Here is a 16,269-nt window from a genome sequence, read left to right on the forward strand (position 1 = left end):
CTGCAATTATCGTAAATAAATCATTACCTCTAGGGGTATCAAGGGTTGATGCAGATGCAGGCGGGCGTTGTATTATTGTTGTAGGCCAATTGTATGGGTTCCCTCTAGTTTTGGCAAATGTTTACACTCCTAACTGGGATGATGCAAACTTTTTAAATAATCTCTTTTCACGACTTCCAAATATGGCATCCCATAATATTATCTTTGGGTGGGATCTAAACTGTGTTTTATCAACTCTGGATCGCAGCACTCAGACGGTGGCACAAATGTCAAAATCAGCACGTGCAGTTCACTCTTTCTTTGATACCTAAGGGCTTGTAGATGTTTGGAGATTTAAATATCCCACCTCAAAAAAATACTCCTTTTTTTCTAATGTTCATAAATCTTTTTCTCGAATTGACTATATATTTTTGGACAAAAAACTGCTACCTTTAGTCAAGGACTGTGACTACAAGGCTATGCTTATCTCTGATCACTCCCCTATGGTTCTTTCAGTGCAGTTTCCGAATGCCCACGCTAACTATCGGCCATGGCGATTAAACCCACTGCTGCTTGCAGATGTGGAATTCACAAACTTTATACAAACTGAAATCCAATTATTTGTTGACATAAATCAAACTCCAGATGTGTCTCACTCAACTGTTTGGGAGTCACTCAAAGCATATTTGAGGCGCCAAATAATTTTGTTCTGTGCAAAACAAAGACACATCGCAAATGAGCGCCTCAATAAAATTGCTGATCAAATTGTTAAACTGGATCAAGCATATACCCATTCACCTACCCCCACATTATATAAAAACAGGCTAGAGCTGCAAACAGAATATAATCTTCTATCCACAAAACAGGCTGAATTTCTTCTATATAAATCACAAAGTTGCTCATATGAACATGGAGAGAGGACAGGTAGACTATTGGCTCAACAGTTAAGACAGAAAACAGCCAATCAAACCATACCAGAAATAAAAAATGATCAAGGAATTAAATGTACAGACAATCTGGAAATAAACAATAATTTTTTGAAATTTTACCAAACATTGTATAGCTGCCCAACTACAGCCGACAACTCAAATTTTGACATTTTTTTCAGTAAGGTTGATGTTCCTCAGTTGGAAGCAGACGCTGTAAACATGTTGGAGGAGCCATTCTCCCACGCTGAGATTGAAAAAGCGCTGAGGAGTATGCAATCAGCCAAAGCTCCGGGTCCCAACGGGTTTCCGTTCGAATTCTATAAGAAGTTTGCACCTCAAATTGTCCCACTACTAAAACTCACATTTGATGAATCTTTCCAAACACAATCTTTGCCCCCAACTATGAGACAAGACGTAATTTCTCTTATTCTTAAAAAAGACAAAGACCATTTAGATTGCAGTTCATACCGCCCAATTTCATTATTGAATGTGGATACTAAAATTATTGCTAAAATCCTGGCCTTACGTTTAGAAAAAGTTATGCTGTCCATCATCTCACCCGATCAAACTGGATTTATTATTAGACATTCCTACTTTAATATTAGACGCTTATTAAATGTGATTTATGATCGACCCAATAATGATACACTTGAGGCTGTAGTTTCGCTGGACGCTGAAAAAGTGTTTGACCGGGTGAGATGGGACTTTCTTTTTTATACATTACAAAAATTTGGGTTTGGTAATAATTTCATTTCATGGGTTAAGGTATTATATTCCTCCCCCCTAGCGGCAGTTTGCACTAATAACAATTTATCTCAGTATTTTCAACTTCAGCGTGGGACAAGGCAGGGATGCCCGCTGTCACCACTTCTTTTCACTCTGGTGATTGAACCGCTCGCCATTGCGTTGAGACAGCGTACTGATATTTTAGGCATACATCGTGGGGTCACAGAACATAAGGTCTCGCTATATGCTGATGATATGGTCCTGTTATTTCTAATCCATCCGAATGTCTTCCAAAAGTTTTAGATTTACTTGAGGACTTTGGAGCAATATCTGGGTATAAAGTGAACTACAAAAAAAGTGAAGTGATGCCACTTGGTAAAAAGACTGGGAACATGTCAGCAATATTTGCCCCTTTTAAACTTAGTTACAATAAGTTCAAATATCTAGGAATATGGATTACACAGAATCATAAAGAGTTGTATAAATGCAATTAATAAGTGCTGCTTTCAAAGATGAAACAGGATTTTGAAAGATGGGAGTTGTTGCCCCTCTCGCTCGGTGGTAGAATAAACACTATTAAAATGACAGTCTTTCCCAAATTTCTATATTTATTCCAAAGTTTACCTATTTTTCTAACCAGATCTTTTTTCACTAATATAAATTGCCTAATATCCTCTTTTATTTGGAATAAGAAACCGCCAAGACTAAAGCAAAGTGTATTACAAAAACCTCGGAGCGCGGGTGGCATGGCGCTCCCAAACTTCTTATTTTATTATTGGGCCTCCAATATCAGGGCAATGTTGCACTGGATTCAAGGTAATGATGACCTACCATCATGGGCAGTATTGGAGAAAATGTCTGTTAAACATGTGTCATTATGGTCCTTACTTTGTACGAGATTGACACTTTCAAGACCTATTTCCAACTTTACATTTAACCCACTTGTTATTCATTCACTCAAACTGTGGTACCAATTCAGAAGGCACTTTGAACTGTCTGAACTTTCTCTACTGGCGCCTCCTCAAAGACATTGCATGTGTTCAGCATCATTGACAGATGACGCATTCAACATATGGATGAACTGTGGAATAACCTCAATGTACAAACTCTACAGTGACAATGTCTTCAGCTCTTTTGAACAACTGGTCTTTTTTACAGGTACCTGCAGCTTAGAAATTTCATTTCATGTAATACAGCCTCCTTCCCATCCTGCCCTGCACCAACCCTTTTGGATGACATATTTAAGCTAAAACCAAATGCCAAACGCATCATAAGTACTTCATATGAACTGCTTAACAGATACAAGATGACTACATTACAGTCACTTAACTGCAAATAGGAGGAAGAGTTAACTAAACAGATTTCTGACGAGACCTGGGGAAGCATTATTGAGAGAATTTTCTCCTCATCAATTTGTCTTAGGCATATTGTGATTCAATTCAAAGTGGTGCACCGCCTCCACTGGTCTAAAACCAGACTAAGTAAGATTAGAGTCGGGCTTAACCCTACTTGTGATCGCTGTAAGCAAGAACCTGCCTCTCTATTGCACATGTTTTGGACTTGTTCAAAAATACAAAATTTTTGGAGCTGTATATTTGATGTATTCTCCAAGATAAGTGGTAAAACACTGGCTCCTTGCCCATTTGTTGGAATCTTCGGAGTAACTAACAGTTTACGGCTCACTGAGGCACAGGCTAATCTAGTGGCCTTCTGCACACTATTAGCCCGAAGAAGAATTAGAAGAATTTTATTAAATTGGAAAGAGCCACAACCTCCTGTATTTGGACTTTGGGTTAAGGATGTCTTATATTACATTCAACTGGAGAAGATCAGATATACAAGAGGTTCAGTCCAAAAATTTAATAAAATCTGGAATCCCTTTATTACATTTTTTCAAGCGATGGAAGCAAACCAAATTGCATGAAATGTAACGGGGGAATGACATGTCTGTGTGCTACATATGACATATGAATCGGTGGTATGGTTGTACTTCACTCCATTAATGTATCTTATTTCTGTGATTTAACTGTGCGTTTTTTGTTTTGTTTGTTTGTTTGTTTTCCCCTTCTTCATTTTATTATTTATATATGCATATATACTATTATTATTTTATTTATTTATACCATTCTTATACCTGTCTGGCACGGGGGTTATATGTTGCGGGATTTGTTTTTTTTTGTTTTGTTTTTTTTTGGCGGGGGGGGGGGGGGGGGTGAGTTGTTTAGGAAAAAAAGAAAAACGTCTGAAAAACTTTGTGTGGCATTGTTGTAAAAATATTTTAAACTTTGTTTACAAAAAAAAAGTTGATTGGAGAGGGGAAAATTTATACGCAGGTGCAAAAAAGTATAGGTTGTTCATCTACAATGATCTCCCATGCTTTACAATGGACAAAAAAAAAAAATAGAGACACGTGCAAGAAAACGGAAAACAACCATCAAAATGGATAGAAGAATAACCAGAATGGCAAAGGCTCACCCATTGATCAGCTCCAGGATGATCAAAGACAGTCTGGAGTTACCTGTAAGTGCTGTGACAGTTAGAAGACGCCTGTGTGAAGCTAATTTATTTGCAAGAATCCCCCGCAAAGTCCCTCCTAAAGAGAAATGGAGGAATATTTTGTGGACTGATGAGAGTAATATTGTTCTTTTTGGGTCCAAGGGCCGCAGACAGTTTGTGAGACGACCTCCAAACTCTGAATTCAAGCCACAGTTCACAGTGAAGACAGTGAAGCATGGTGGTGCAAGCATCATGATATGGGCATGTTTCTCCTACTATGGTGTTGGGCCTATATATCGCATACCAGGTATCATGGATCAGTTTGGATATGTCAAAATACTTGAAGAGGTCATGTTGCCTTATGCTGAAGAGGACATGCTCTTGAAATGGGTGTTTCAACAAGACTATGACCCAAAGCACACTAGTAAACAAGCAAAATCTTGGTTCCAAACCAACAAAATTAATGCCTCGCAGATGTGAAGAAATCATGAAAAACTGTGGTTATACAACTAAATACTAGTTTAGCAATTCACAGGATTGCTAAAAAAGCAGTTTGAACATAATAGTTTTGAGTTTGTAGCGTCAACAGCAGATGCTACTATTATTGTGAACACCCCCTTTTCTACTTTTTTTATTAATAGCCCAATTTCATAGCCTTAAGAGTGTGCATATCATGAATACTTGGTCTTGTTGGATTTGTGAGAATCTACTGAATCTACTGGTACCTTGTTTCCCATGTAACAATAAGAAATATACTCAAAACCTGGATTAATCTTTTTAGTCACATAGCACTACTATTATTCTGAACACTACTGTATGTGATCAGAGCGGTGCATTTCCTATCTATGTTCACAGCGGCAACAAACAGCTGAGAGGTGCATGTTAAAAGACAGTGCTGCGCACACATCAAGGACCAAATTCCCACAGACTGTTGTGTGGGCCGCCAGAAGAGGATGTACTGCTGGCCCACCACCAAAGGGCGCCCTGCCTGAAGTGCGGGCTTCAGGCACGAGAGGGCGCTGCCGCCACGGACACAGCCGGGAGTGACAGGTGTCACTCATTAATTCCTGACAGCTGTCACACATTCTTCATCATCGCACTCCATAAAGACCAGACGTCATCTCCACCTCATCGCCGAGATATCATACTTCATTGGAGGTAATATCCTCAGCCGTTTGTGTCTTTTGCAATATATATGTATATTGTGAGTGTTTGCAGGAGTACCGGTTCCTTTTTCTGTGGAGGCTGAGTGAGTGCAGGACGGCACTCTTTTCCCCTGAGGAATCACTGCGGTACTCTGCAACATATTGAGTGAGAGGTGGAGGTGGCATTCCCACCGCTGTTGTTACTGGGTGTACACACACCCACACTTGACTGTCTTTGTTCTTCGCCAGCAGTACCAGATCCGACAGTCGGGGACGGTGATCACCTGGGAATTCGGGACTTGGCGGCTCCAGTATTCACCAGGTTCTGTGGGGGCGGAAATCGTGTGGTTCCGGCTCTTCTCAGGACAGACATCTTCTATCCTCGAGCCTGCCCACACGTCACCTTTGTAATTTGACTGTAATTATATTCTGAGATTGACTGTATGTTCGTTGTGCACGTTTCACAACATTAAATTGTTACCTTGTGGCTCATCTATTGACCGTTCATTTGCGCCCCCTGTTGTGGGTCCGTGTCACTACACTTTCACAACAGGATATCTCGGCCGCGTCATGGACTCCGAGGGGCGTCACCCGGCTGTTGAACGACCAATGGGAGAGCAGGGAGCGCAGGCGTCTGCAGGAGGCGTGATTGGTGAGCTACAGCACATTCTCACCGCCTTTACGGCTCGGTTGGACCAAATGACCGAGCAAAACATCCTCCTGAACCGCAGGGTGGAGGTTCTCTCCGCACAGATGGCGGCGAGCGCTCAGGGCGCTGCTGCAGCTCGTCCTCCTGCTGACCCTGTGCAGGATATAAATGTTCCAGTGGTGGTTCAACAACCCCTCCCACCATCCCCTGAAGCATACATAAGCCCTCCTGAGCCGTACGGAGGTTGTGTGGAGACGTGCGCGGATTTTCTCATGCAATGTTCGCTCGTCTTCGCACAACGTCCCATCATGTACGCGTCAGATGCTAGTAAAATAGCTTATGTGATTGCTCTGCTTCGGGGTAAAGCACGCGCCTGGGCTACGGCGCTCTGGGAACAGAACTCACGGTTGTTATCAGCATACACTGGGTTTGTGGGGGAGTTCAGAACAGTGTTTGATCACCCTAACAGAGGAGAGACCGCTTCAACCGTGCTGCTGTCAATGAGACAGGGACGTGAGAGCGCAGCCGCTTATGCAGTCAACTTCCGCATCGCGGCTGCGAGGTCCGGCTGGAATAACGTTGCGCTTCGCGCCGCCTTCATAAACGGACTGTCGTTGGTTCTGAAGGAGCAGCTGGTAGCTAAGGAGGAACCGCGGGATTTAGATGGGCTTATCGATCTCATTATACGGTTAGACAATCGGTTGGAGGAACGCCGTCGGGAGCGAGGCGAAGGACGTGACCGGATACGCGCCGCCCCTCTCCCTTCCGGGTTCGAAAAGGCGCAGCCCTCCCCACGCTCCACAACCACAGCGCTCCGTGGGGTAACAGCTCCCCCTGCTGACGTTGTTAGGGAAACGCACAGGGCCAAAATGAGGAGGCTGATCCGCAGGGAGTGTTTTCTCTGCAGCTCAAAGGAGCACATACAGAAAAACTGCCCCAAACGGCCAAAACGACAACACTCGCCCTTAGAGACTAGGCTAAGGGGGGGTCAAAACATTCAATTGAGACACACACAGATTGCCACACGACTCCCAGTCACAATCCTGAGCGGGGATTTAACCCTTCAAGCCCCAGCACTGGTGGACACGGGGTCAGAAGGGAATCTGCTAGACAGCAGATGGGCAAGGGAGGTAGGGCTCCCTCTGGTGGCGCTTCCTTCGCCATTACAGGTTCGGGCACTAGATGGCACCCTCCTCCCTTTACTCACACACAAGACACAACCAGTAACTCTGGTGGTGTCTGGAAACCATCGGGAGGAGATTGAGTTTTTTGTAACTCCTTCTACCTCCCGCGTGATTTTGGGCTTCCCATGGATGTTGAAGCACAATCCCCGGATTGATTGGCCGTCTGGGGTGGTGGTTCAGTGGAGCGAAACCTGCCATCGGGTGTATTTAGGATCCTCGGTTCCTCCCGGTTTACAGGCTAAGGAGGAGGTCAAAGTCCCTCCCAATCTGACGGCAGTGCCGGTTGAGTACCACGATCTTGCTGACGTCTTCAGCAAGGATCTGGCACTCACCCTTCCCCCGCACCGTCCGTACGATTGTGCCATTGATTTGGTTCCAGGCGCTGAGTTCCCGTCCAGCAGGCTGTACAACCTCTCACGACCTGAGCGCGAATCAATGGAGACCTACATCCGGGACTCATTAGCTGCCGGGCTGATCCGGAACTCCACCTCCCCGATGGGGGCAGGTTTCTTTTTTGTGGGCAAGAAAGATGGCGGACTCCGTCCATGCATTGATTACAGGGGGCTGAATGAGATTACGGTTCGCAATCGATACCCGTTGCCATTGTTGGATTCCGTGTTCACCCCCCTGCATGGAGCCAAAATCTTTACTAAGCTGGATCTTAGAAATGCGTATCACCTGGTTCGGATCCGGAAGGGAGACGAATGGAAGACGGCATTTAACACCCCGTTAGGTCACTTTGAGTACCTGGTCATGCCGTTCGGCCTCACCAACGCCCCCGCGACGTTCCAAGCCTTGGTTAACGACGTCTTGCGGGACTTCCTGCACCGATTCATCTTCGTATATCTGGACGATGTTCTCATCTTTTCTCTGGATCCTGAGACCCATGTCCAGCATGTACGTCAGGTCCTGCAATGGTTATTAGAGAACCGACTGTTTGTGAAGGGCGAGAAGTGCGAGTTTCACCGCACGTCTTTGTCCTTCATGGGGTTTATCATCTCCTCTAACTCCGTCGCCCCTGATCCGGCCAAGGTTGCGGCGGTGAGAGATTGGCCCCAACCAACAAGCCGTAGGAAGCTGCAACAGTTCCTCGGCTTTGCTAATTTCTATAGGAGGTTCATTAAGGGCTACAGTCAGGTACTTAGCCCCCTCACAGCCCTGACCTCTCCAAAAGTCCCCTTCACCTGGTCGGATCGGTGCGAAGCCGCGTTCAAGGAGTTGAAACGATGGTTCTCTACTGCGCCAGTTTTGGTGCAGCCCGACCCTATCCGCCAGTTCGTGGTTGAAGTGGACACCTCTGACTCAGGGATAGGAGCCGTGCTGTCCCAGAGCGGAGAGACCGATAAGGTTCTTCACCCGTGTGCCTACTTTTCACGCAGGTTGACCCCGGCTGAATGGAACTATGACGTCGGCAATCGAGAACTCCTTGCGGTGAAAGAGGCTCTTGAGGAGTGGAGACACCTGTTGGAGGGAGCGTCTGTGCCGTTCACGGTTTTCACTGACCATCGGAACCTGGAGTATATCAGGACCGCCAAGCGGCTGAACCCCAGGCAAGCCCGCTGGTCAGTGTTCTTCGGGCGTTTTGACTTCCGGATCACCTATCGCCCCGGGACCAAGAACCAGAGGTCGGATGCCTTGTTCCGGGTACACGAAGAGGAGGTCAAAACTGCACTGTCGGATCCACCGGAGCCCATCCTGCCGGAGTCCACTATCGTGGCCACCCTCACCTGGGACGTGGAGAAGATCGTCCGGGAGGCCCTGGCACGGAGCCCAGACCCAGGTACAGGTCCGAAGAACCGTTTATACGTCCCACCAGAGGCCAGAGCTGCAGTCTTGGACTTCTGTCACGGTTCCAAGCTCTCCTGTCATCCAGGGGTGCGAAGGACCGTGGCAGTTGTCCGGCAGCGCTTCTGGTGGGCGTCTATGGAGGCCGACGTCCGGGAGTATATCCAGGCCTGCACCACCTGTGCCAGGGGCAAGGCTGACCACAGGAAGGCCCAAGGACTACTCCAACCGCTTCCTGTGCCTCATCGCCCCTGGTCCCACATCGGCCTGGATTTCCTCACGGGCCTCCCGCCGTCCCAGGGCAACACCACCATCTTCACGATAGTGGACCGATTCTCCAAGGCGGCCCACTTTGTGGCCCTCCCGAAGCTCCCAACAGCCCAGGAGACAGCAGACCTCCTGGTCCACCATGTTGTCCGTCTGCATGGGATACCCACCGACATCGTCTCAGATCGTGGTCCTCAGTTCTCCTCACACGTCTGGAGGAGCTTCTGCAGGGAACTGGGGGCCACCGTGAGCCTCTCGTCCGGGTACCATCCACAGACGAACGGACAGGCAGAGCGGGCCAACCAGGAACTGGAACAGACCCTCCGCTGCGTCACATCCGCGCACCCGACGGCCTGGAGTAACCATCTGGCCTGGATCGAGTATGCGCATAACAGCCAGGTGTCTTCCGCCACCGGCCTCTCCCCATTTGAGGTGTGTTTGGGGTATCAACCCCCGTTGTTCCCCGTGGTGGAGGGAGAGGTCGGTGTGCCCTCGGTCCAGGCCCACCTGCGGAAGTGCCGTCGGGTGTGACGCTCCGCCCGTTCTGCCTTGTTGAAGGCCCGGATGAGGGCGAAGACCCATGCAGACCGCCGGCGATCCCCGGACCCTGCTTACCAGCCCGGGCAGGAGGTGTGGCTGTCCACGAAGGACATCCCCCTCCAAGTGGACTCCCCCAAGTTGAAGGACCGGTACATTGGACCTTTCAAGATCCTCAAAATCCTCAGTCCTGCCGCAGTGAAGCTCCGACTCCCAGCTTCACTGCGGATCCACCCGGTTTTTCATGTGTCCAGACTCAAGCCTCACCACACCTCACCCCTCTGTGCTCCCGGTCCGGCGCTGCCTCCTGCTCGGATCATTGACGGGGAGCCGGCTTGGACAGTGCGCCGGCTCCTGGACGTCCGTCGAATGGGCCGGGGGTTCCAGTATTTGGTGGACTGGGAAGGGTATGGACCCGAAGAACGCTCCTGGGTGAAGAGGAGCTTCATCCTGGACCCGGCCCTCCTGGCCGATTTCTACCGCAGACACCCGGACAAGCCTGGTCGGGCGCCAGGAGGCGCCCGTTGAGGGGGGGGTCCTGTTGTGTGGGCCTCCAGAAGAGGATGTACTGCTGGCCCACCACCAAAGGGCGCCCTGCCTGAAGTGCGGGCTTCAGGCATGAGAGGGCGCTGCCGCCACGGACACAGCCGGGAGTGACAGCTGTCACTCATTAATTCCTGACAGCTGTCACACATTCTTCATCATCGCACTCCATAAAGACCAGACGTCATCTCCACCTCATCGCCGAGATATCATACTTCATTGGAGGTAATATCCTCAGCCGTTTGTGTCTTTTGCAATATATCTGTATATTGTGAGTGTTTGCAGGAGTACCGGTTCCTTTTTCTGTGGAGGCTGAGTGAGTGCAGGATGGCACTCTTTTCCCCTGAGGAATCACTGCGGTACTCTGCAACATATTGAGTGAGAGGTGGAGGTGGCATTCCCACCGCTGTTGTTACTGGGTGTACACACACCCACACTTGACTGTCTTTGTTCTTCGCCAGCAGTACCAGATCCGACAGTTGGGGACGGTGATCACCTGGGAATTCGTGACTTGGCGGCTCCAGTATTCACCAGGTTCTGTGGGGGCGGAAATCGTGTGGTTCCGGCTCTTCTCAGGACAGACGTCTTCTATCCTTGAGCCTGCCCACACGTCACCTTTGTAATTTGACTGTAATTATATTCTGAGATTGTCTGTATGTTCGTTGTGCATGTTTCACAACATTAAATTGTTACCTTTTGGCTCATCTATTGACCGTTCATTTGCACCCCCTGTTGTGGGTCCGTGTCACTACACTTTCACAACACAGACTCTCAAAATAAAATAAAAAATAAACCCTAGCATCTCCACTGAAGAGAACACAAAGAAAAAGAGGAAAAAACTGAACATGACACTCACCCAGTTGTAAAGATTTCCAAATGTACAGTCCACACCATCAAAGAAGCACGCATCGCACATGCGATGACCAGTCAGAGAACATGTGCAGGTCCACTATAAGTCCTCATACACGGGTCGCCAGTCAGAGAACATGTCCAGGTCCACTTGTCCTCAGGTATGGATCGTGCACACAATCGCCAGGCAGAGAATAATATCTGACAGCAGCGCTCAGTTCTGTCATGACTGTGACATGTTATAGTCCATTATTTCCTGAAAATAATGTATACTGACTTTTTACAATGTTACAAATATATCTGCGTGTCCATGCAGCCTGTAGAAACAGTGTGGTGGATCACAGCGGCAGTAAATCAGCATCCGGTGACACAACCAGCAGGGTCACCACAATTAGGTTCCAAAATCCAGACAGACTCTGAAAAGGTTAAGAGTTCCAGGGTGAAGTGTGTCATCTCCTCTGTCTCTGAGCATCACTTTCAAAGAAAAGCTCAGGAGCTTTGCTATCAGACATAATCGCATTCATTTCACTCTGTGTGTCGACCATCGGGATGTTTCTGTTTTGTTAATAAATACGTCACACACCGAGAAATGCAGAGAGAGACATTTTCTGGAAATGCACCCGTTAACTAGCTCAGGGAGAGAAATAAAAACCATCAGAGACACTAATTATTAACGCTGTGCACAGACTTCAATCATGAATACTTTGATGTTGTGTTGCTGACTGGGATGTTAAAAATGTGCAACATGTTCATTAAATAAATAAGTAGTTAGCTACACAAATAAGTAATCATATATCATTAACTTGTCAGATAAAATCAATTAAATCGAATTCATTTCATATGCCGTAACAATGCTGTTGTGTCCTACAGCTTGTGATAACTAATACAGTTTTTGGGTTTGATTTTGCCTTTTAGAAATAATTAACAAACAGGCGTCTGCACCCCTCAAACGTCCAGGGCCCGTATTCACAAAGCATCCTAAGACTAAACATAACTCTTAGTGACATCATTCTAAAAAGAATACCAGGGGGTGCTGTGGTAGGTCACTTGTGCACATGCACCATCAACCTAGCAACAAGTCTGGCTGGTGTGAGGGGCTCAGCCCTCCCCCTCTGAGCACTCCCCTACCTTCACTGTGCATGCATCATTTCGGAGCATCGCAGCAACTCACTGATTATCTTGTTTCTGCTTCAAACTGCCTCCAGTCATCATCTATCTCAGCCACAGATATCTGAAGCTTTTCCACAACAACCATTTCCAAATAAATTCAGCATTATTTCATCATAAAAAATGGGGGAGCGAACAGAGCACCGCAGCTACAGTGGGGCAAAAAAGTATTTAGTCAGTCCCTGATTGTGCAAGTTCTCCTACTTAGAAAGATGAGAGAGGTCTGTAATTTTCATCATAGGTACACTTCAACTGTGAGACACAAAATGAGAAAAAATTATGGTGGAAAATAAGTATTTGGTCAATAATAAAAGTATATATACAGTGAGGAAAATAAGTATTTGAACACCCTGTGATTTTGCAAGTTCTCCCACTTAGAAATCATGGAGGGGTCTGAAATTTTCATCTTAGGTGCATGTCCACTGTGAGAGACATAATCTAAAAAAAAAAAAAAAATCCAGAAATCACAATGTATGATTTTTTAATAATTTATTTGTATGTTACTGTTGCAAATAAATATATGATCACCTACCAACCAGCAAGAATTCTGTCTCACACAGACCTGTTATTTTTTCTTTAAGAAGCCCTCTTATTCTGCACTCTGTACCTGTATTAATTTCACCTGTTTGAACTTGTTACCTGTATAAAAGACACCTGTTCACACACTCAGTCAATCACACTACAACCTGTCCACCATAGCTAAGACCAAAGAGCTGTCTAAGGACACCAGGGACAAAACTGTAGACCTGCACAAGGCTGGGATGGACTACAGGACAACAGGCAAGCAGCTTGGTAGAAGACAACAACTGTTATGATTATTTATTAGAAAGTGGAAGAAACACAAGATGACTGTCAATCTCCCTCGGTCTGGGATTCCATGCAAGATCTCACTTTGTGGGGTAAGGGTGATTCTGAGAAAGCTCAGAACTACACAGGAGGACCTGGTCAATGACCTGAAGAGAGCTGGGACCAGAGTCACAAAGATCACATTAGTAACACATGATGCTGTCATGGTTTAAAATCCTGCAGGGCAGCAAGGTCCTCCTCCTCAAGCCAGCACATGTCCAGGCCCGTTTGAAGTTCACCAGTGACCATCTGGATGATCCAGAGGAGGCATGGGAGAAGGTCATGTGGTCAGATGAGACCAGAATAGAGTTTTTTGGAATCAATTCCACTTACCATGTTTAGAGGATGAGAACAACCCCAAGAAAACCATCCCAACCGTGAAGCATGAAGGTGGAAACATCATACTCTGGGGGTGCTCTTCTGCAAAGGGGACAGGACGACTGCACCGTATTGAAGGGAGGATGGATGAGGTCATGTATTGAGACTTTGGCAAACAACCTCCTTCCCTCAGTAAGAGCATTGAAGATGGGTCATGGCTGGGTCTTCCAGCATGACAATGACCCCAAACACACAGCCAGGGCAACTAAGGAGGGGCTCCGTAAGAAGCATTTCAAGGTCATGGAGTGGCCTGGCCAGTCTCCAGACCTGAACTCAATAGAAAATCTTTGGAGGGAGCTGAAACTCCAAACCTGAAAGATTTGGAGAAGATCTGTATAGAGAAGTGGACCAAAATCCCTGCTGCAGTGTGTGCAAACCTGGTGAAAAACTACAGGAAATGTTTGACCTCTGTAACTGGAAACAAAGGCTACTGTACCAAATATTAACATTGATTTTCACAGGTGTTTGAATACTCATTTGCAGCAGTAACATACAAATAAATTATTTTAAAAAATCATACATTGTGATTTCCGGATTTTTTTTTTTTTAGATTATGTCTCTCACAGTGGACATGCACCTAAGATGAAAATGTCAGACCCCTCCATGATTTCTAAGTGGGAGAACTTGCAAAATCGCAGGGTGTTCAAATACTTATTTTCCTAACTGTATATATATATATATATATATATATATACATACATATATATATATATATATATATATATATATATATATATATACATACATATATATATATATATATATATATATATATATATATATATATACAACCCCTGGCAAAAATTATAGAATCACCGGCCTCGTAGGATGTTCATTCAGTTGTTTAATTTTGTAGAAAAAAAGCAGATCACAGACATGACACAAAACTAAAGTCATTTCAAATGGCAACTTTCTGGCTTTAAGGAACACTATAAGAAATCAAGAAAAAAAATTGTGGCAGTCTGTAATGGTTACTTTTTTAGACCAAGCAGAGGGGAAAAAAATATGGACTCACGCAATTCTGAGGAATAAATTATGGAATCACCCTGTAAATTTTCATCCCCAAAACTAACACCTGCATCAAATCAGATCTGCTCGTTAGTCTGCATCTAAAAAGGAGTGATCACACCTTGGAGAGCTGTTGCACCAAGTGGACTGACATGAATCATGGCTCCAACATGAGAGATGTCAATTGAAACAAATGAGAGGATTATCAAACTCTTAAAAGAGGGTAAATCATCACGCAGTGTTGCAAAAGATGTTGGTTGTTCACAGTCAGCTGTGTCTAAACTCTGGACCAAATACAAACAACATGGGAAGGTTGTTAAAGGCAAACATACTGGTAGACCAAGAAAGACATCAAAGCGTCAAGACAGAAAACTTAAAGCAATATGTCTCAAAAATCGAAAATGCACAACAAAACAAATGAGGAACGAATGGGAGGAAACTGGAGTCAACGTCTGTGACTGAACTGTAAGAAACCGCCTAAAGGAAATGGGATTTACATACAGAAAAACTAAACGAAAGCCATCATTAACACCTAAACAGAAAAAAACAAGGTTACAATGGGTTAAGGAAAAGCAATCGTGGACTGTGGATGACTGGATGAAAGTGATATTCAGTGATGAATCTCAAATCTGCATTGGGCAAGGTGATGATGCTGGAACTTTTGTTTGGTGCCGTTCCAATGAGATTTATAAAGATGACTGCCTGAAGAGAACATGTAAATTTCCACAGTCATTGATGATATGGGGCTGCATGTCAGGTAAAGGCACTGGGGAGATGGCTGTCATTACATCATCAATAAATGCACAAGTTTACGTTGATATTTTGGACACTTTTCTTATCCCATCAACTGAAAGGATGTTTGGGGATGATGAAATCATTTTTCAAGATGATAATGCATCTTGCCATAGAGCAAAAACTGTGAAAACATTCCTTGCAAAAAGACACATAGGGTCAATGTCATGGCCTGCAAATAGTCCGGATCTTAATCCAACTGAAAATCTTTGGTGGAAGTTGAAGAAAATAGTCCATGACAAGGCTCCAACCTGCAAAGCTGATCTGGCAACAGCAATCAGAGAAAGTTGGAGCCAGATTGACGAAGAGTACTGTTTGTCACTCATTAAGTCCATGCCTCAGAGACTGCAAGCTGTTATAAAAGCCAGAGGTGGTGCAACAAAATACTAGTGATATGTTGGAGCGTTCTTTTGTTTTTCATGATTCCATAATTTTTTCCTCAGGATTGAGTGATTCCATATTTTTAAAAAAGTAACTGTTACTGACTGCCACAAATTTTTTTCCTGATTTCGTATAGTGTTTCTTAAAGCCAGAAAGTTGCCATTTGAAATGACTTTAGTTTTGTGTCATGTCTGTGATCTGCTTTTTTTCTACAAAATTAAACAACTGAATGAACATCCTCCGAGGCCGGTGATTCCATAATTTTTGCCAGGGGTGTGTGTATATATATATATATATATATATGAGTATATACAAATATAAATACGAGGGTAGGCTGAAAAGTTCTAAGGCTCACTATGATGCAGTTAATGCATTACTCCTTCATGGTGAGCCTTCGAACTTTTCAGCCTACCCTCATATATATATATATACAAATTTTCTGGAGACTGGCTCGGCCACTCCAGGACCTTCAAATTATTTTTACGGAGCCACTCCTTCGTTGCCTGAGCAGTGTGTTTGGGATCATTGTCATGCTGGAAGACCCAGCCACGTTGAATCTTCAATGCTCTCACTGATGGAAGGAGGTTTTGACTTAAAATCTCACGATA

The sequence above is a fragment of the Thalassophryne amazonica genome, chromosome 6, assembly GCF_902500255.1.
Source record: "Thalassophryne amazonica chromosome 6, fThaAma1.1, whole genome shotgun sequence".
NCBI classification, from domain to species: domain Eukaryota; kingdom Metazoa; phylum Chordata; class Actinopteri; order Batrachoidiformes; family Batrachoididae; genus Thalassophryne; species Thalassophryne amazonica.